Source organism: Thamnophis elegans, chromosome 17, assembly GCF_009769535.1.
Source record: "Thamnophis elegans isolate rThaEle1 chromosome 17, rThaEle1.pri, whole genome shotgun sequence".
Lineage (NCBI taxonomy): Eukaryota > Metazoa > Chordata > Lepidosauria > Squamata > Colubridae > Thamnophis > Thamnophis elegans.
In genome coordinates this window covers 5,178,479-5,183,493 of record NC_045557.1, presented here as the reverse complement: position 1 = coordinate 5,183,493, position 5,015 = coordinate 5,178,479, and positions in this window count along the sequence as shown.

The window sequence follows — 5,015 nt, the reverse complement described above, 5'->3', positions numbered from 1 at the left end:
ACTAGAAATCAGATCATGGAGAATTTATACACGGGAGATAATCATCCTTCCTCCTTTCCTTCCCTTTCTCTTCTTCTTCCATTTTTTTTCCCTGGCCTCCTTTTCCATTCTTCCCCCTTCCTTTCCTTCTATCCTTTTCTCATTTTCCTTCCTTCTCCAGTTCTCCCTCCCTCCCGCCTTCCCTCTCTTTCTTCACCTCCTTCCCTTTTTTCTTTCCTTCCTCTCTTCCTTCACCTTCCTTCCTCCCTTGCCCTCCCCCCTCTACCCTTCCCATTCTCCCATCTTTTTCCTTCTCTTCTTCCCTTTTCTATATTCCTTCCTCCCTAATCTTTTCTTCCTTCCCTCCCACCTCTGCTTTTCCTTCCTCCCTTCCTTCCTTCTGAATTTCTTCCTTTGCTTGCTTCCTCCCTTCCTCCCCAATCTCTTTTCTTCCTTCCTTCCCTCCCACCTCTGCTTTTCTTTCCTTCCTTCCTTCCTTCCTTTGCTTGCTTCCTCCCTTCCTCCCTAATCTCTTTTCTTCCTTCCTTCCCTCTCTCCCATCCCTTCCTTTCTCCTCCCCTACTTATCTTTCTCCTTTCTTCCTTCCTTCTCTATTTCTCCCTTTCCTTCCTTCCCTATTTCCCCTTTTCCTTCCCTCCTCTCCTTTCCTTCCTTCCTTCCCTCAATTCCCCTCTTTTTCCCTTCCTTCCTTCTCTTTCCTCCCTCCCTCCCCTCCCTTACCCTCTCCCTTCCTTGACTCTTCCCTAGCCAAAACAGGGACCATTTCAGAAAATATTCTTGTAGCTTCGCGTATTTCTTGCCTACAAAAACAATAAATTTCTCCTCCCCCTGCTTATCTTTCCCCTTTCTTCCTTCCCTCTCTATTTCTCCCTTTCCTTCCTTCTTTCCCTATTTCTCCTTTTCCTTCCCTTCTTTCCTTCCTTCCCTCCTTTCCTTCCTTCCCTCCATTCCTTCCTTCCCTCCCCTCCCCTCTTTTTTCCCTTCCTTCTTTCCTTCTCTTTCCTCCCTCCCTCCCTCCCCCCTCCTTTCCTTGACTCTTCCCCAGCCAAAACAGGGACCATTTCAGAAAAATATTCTTGTAGCTTCGCGTATTTCTTGCCTACGAAAACAATAAATTTCTCCTCCCCCTGTTTATCTTTACCCTTTCTTCCTTCCCTCTCTATTTCTCCCTTTCCTTCCTTCTTTCCCTATTTCTCCTTTTCCTTCCCTCCTCTCCTTCCTTCCCTCCTCTCCTTTCCTTCCTTCCCTCCATTCCCCTCTTTTTCCTTTCCTTCTTTCCTTCTCTTCCCTCCCTCCCTCCCCTCCCTCACCCCCTCCCTTCCTTGACTCTTCCCCAGCCAAAACAGGGACCATTTCAGAAAAATATTCTTGTAGCTTCGCGTATTCCTTGCCTACGAAAACAATAAATTTCTCCCTGCTTTCGACCGTTCGCGACAAACACACCGAAGCCTTTCCTTTGAGTCTCTCTTTATTATTGAAAACTCTCGAGGTACAATTGACCGAACTAAACCGAAAACGTAATTCGAAACGAAACGAAACGAAAAAGGACGGGAAACAAAAATCAAAAAAAAAAAAAAAAACCCAGAAAAAACCCTTTTGAAACAGCTTTTAAAATGTTCTCGTGATATGAAAAACTACAAGCTCCGTTCCGTATACCGAGCGACGCGGAGTGCGAAGGTGGCCAACTCAATCGTGGTCTTTGGTGCCGAGAACCGCACACGCATCCAGACACAGGTACACACACACACACACACACACACACTCACTCTCACACACACACGTTCAGAAGGGCCGACCCACAAAGGCCTCCCCCCAATGTGTTCTTTATGTTCGGTGCTCCCTCGTCCCACTTTGGAGAAAGAGGCGGGTTCCCTTGGCAGTGGTGGGTTTCAAATTTTTTTAGAACCTCTTCTGTAGGTGTGGCCTGCTTTGTGGGAGTGGCTTGCTGGCCATGTGACCATGTGGGAGTGGCTTGCTGGCCATGTTGACCGTGTGGGAGTGGCTTGCCAGCCATGTGACTGGGTGGGCGTGGCCAACTTGTAAAACGTGGTGAAACTCACTTAACAATGCTCTTGCTTAGCAGCCAAAATGTTCGCTCAGCAACTCTGGCCTTGAAGTGTGCAAGTCTTAAAGCTGTCAAGTTACAAGACCCTTGCACCCCTAATCCTTTAGGGGGGAAAAAAACTCCCAGGGGTGTTCAAACTTGACAGCTTTAAGACTTGTGGACTTCATCTCCCAGAATTCCTCCTCCAGTCATGTTGGCTCAGGAACTCTGGCACTGAAGTGTGCAAGTCTTAAAGCTGTCAATTACAAGACCCTTGCATCCCTAACCCTTTAGGAAAAAAAAAACCAGGGGTGTTCAAACTTGACAGCTTTAAGACTTATGGACTTCATCTCCCAGAATTCCTCCTCCAGTCATATTGGCTCAGGAACTCTGGCACTGAAGTGTGCAAGTCTTAAAGCTGTCAAGTTACAAGACCCTTTCACTCCTAACCCTTTAGGGGGAAAAACTCCCAGGGGTGTTCAAACTTGACAGCTTTAAGACTTGTGGACTTCAATTCCCAGAGTTCCTCCTCTAGTCATGTTGGCTCAGGAACTCTGGCATTGAAGTGTGCAAGTCTTAAAGCTGTCAGGTTACAAGACCCTTTCACTCCTAACCCTTTAGGGGGAAAAACTCCCAGGGGTGCTCAAACTTGACAGCTTTAAGACTTGTGGACTTCAACTCCCAGAATTCCTCCTCCAGTCATGTTGGCTCAGGAATTCTGGCACTGAAGTGTGCAAGTCTTAAAGCTGTCAAGTTACAAGACCCTCGCACCCCTAACCCTTTAGAAAAAAAAACAAAACCCAGGGGTGTTCAAACTTGACAGCTTTAAGACTTGTGGACTTCAACTCCCAGAATTCCTCCTCCAGTCATGTTGGCTCAGGAACTCTGGCACTGAAGTGTGCAAGTCTTAAAGCTGTCAATTACAAGACCCTTGCATCCCTAACCCTTTAGAAAAAAAAAAACCAGGGATGTTCAAAGTTGACAGCTTTAAGACTTGTGGACTTCAACTCCCAGAATTCCTCCTCCAGTCATGTTGGCTCAGAAACTCTGGCATTGAAGTGTGCAAGTCTTAAAGCTGTTAAGTTACAAAAAAAAGCACCTTTGGGACAATGCAGACCTGGATGATGGAGGATCTCCGTAGACAACAAGGACACCGCCACAACCGGCCACACCTTAGGCCCGCCGAGACAAAAAGGGAGCGCCTCTTTCTCCACCCCACCCCAGTGGCGTATCTACAGGGAACAGCAGCTACAGATGGCTCTAGCCGATCAAGTGTAAACAAGGACTTCTGGAATGTTTTCAGTCTACGCGAACTGCAGTCTCCTCTTCCAGAGGAGAGACTAAAGAGTATAGAGTCGGGAAGGCGGTTCGGGACGGGCTCGCCACCATTGCACCTCTCAAAGAGGTCTGTCCAGGTGAGCCCCAGCTGGCAGCGACCTACCCAGCAGGGACGGCATCCCTGAGCAGCGAGACGAGCCTCGGACACGCAGGAGGGACCTCGCGGTTTTCCAGATGGTTTTCTTCGTAGCGAATCTTAGAAGACGGCGGAATGGGACAACTCGCCGCGACCGATTCATCCTGGTTGACTCCCCCACCCCGGTCCGACTCGTCACAGAACGACTTGACAAGGCCGAATCTCTGCGGGACACTTGCCCATAAGAGAGGGACAGATAGGGATGGTAACTCGCTCCATCCTTGAGGAACTTGAGAAGGTTCAAACCTTAAGCCAGCCAAGAGCCGCTGCAATTCAGTTTGTTCCTCTCGTGAGTTAGCCTGCGTCAAATTCACAGACTAACCAGGGTTGGAAGGGACCTTGGAGGTCTTCTAGTCAAACCCCCTGCTCAAGCAGGAGACACTCCAGACAAGTAGCCATCCAGTCCCTTCTTAAAAACGTCCAGTGATGGAGCACCCACAATTTCTGGTGGCAAGTTGTTCCACTGGTAAATTGCTCTTACTGTTGGGACGTTTCTCCTTAAGTTTAGGTTGCTTCTCTCCTCGGTTAGTTTCCATCTGTTGTCCTGCAGCGAGTTTTCCCATGGTGATTTCCCCACCGCGAGTTGTCCCAAGGCCATTCGTCTGTGGCGAGTCAGTCGGGGTGAGATAGACAGGGTGAACCGGTCGGAGCGAATTGTCCTACCTAGACCCAAGAGAAGATCCCTTCCCATCCTTTCCTCCATCTGGAGACCACGGGCCCACGCCGCTGCATGCCTCTTGTCCCTTCGCAGCCCCCCCCTGTAACCGCCTTTCCCGACAGCACCAGATACTACAAGAGAGAAGCATTTTACAGCGCGCGAGGATCGAGTTTGGCAGTGGAGCTCGCTACGAGAGGAGGAGAAAAGAAAAGATCAGAGAGAAATCGAAGAAAAAAAATTAGTTCTACCCTAAATCGGTAACTTTGACTGGATCGGAAAGCGACATTGGTCACATCAACGTTTGGCGGCTCGGGCAAGAGCCCACACAGGAACGCACATCACAAACTACGGGTTCCGAGGACGGCTGGATCACGGAAGAGATCAGGTGGAGGTGAGTTTATCCGAAGGACTCGTTGACCCTGATCGCATCTTTTAGGCACAAGAAGGGATAGTTGTTAGACATTCTGCTACCCGATTATAAGTCTTCGTGGAAAGCTCCCACGGGATATAAGTGGATGGGAATAAAAGCCAGGATATCTCGCACTTCTTCCGTGGATCACGTTGTGAACCAATCTGCGGCAAAGATCCCGCCCAAAAGCCGCTGGACCACGGGCTCAAAGACACTTCAAAATCCAAGGAAATGTTCCTTGAAACTTCCAACACTCAGTATAATTCAAAAAAACAATGTTATCCGAGATAAAATTTTTTTTTTTGCTGGATTCCAGGAGAACGTCGCCTTCTGTGTTGCGGGGTTAATTTAAGAATTACACACTGTGTTCTTCAGAATACCGTATTTTTGGGACTATAAGACGGACCTAGAAAACGAGAAAAAAAATACC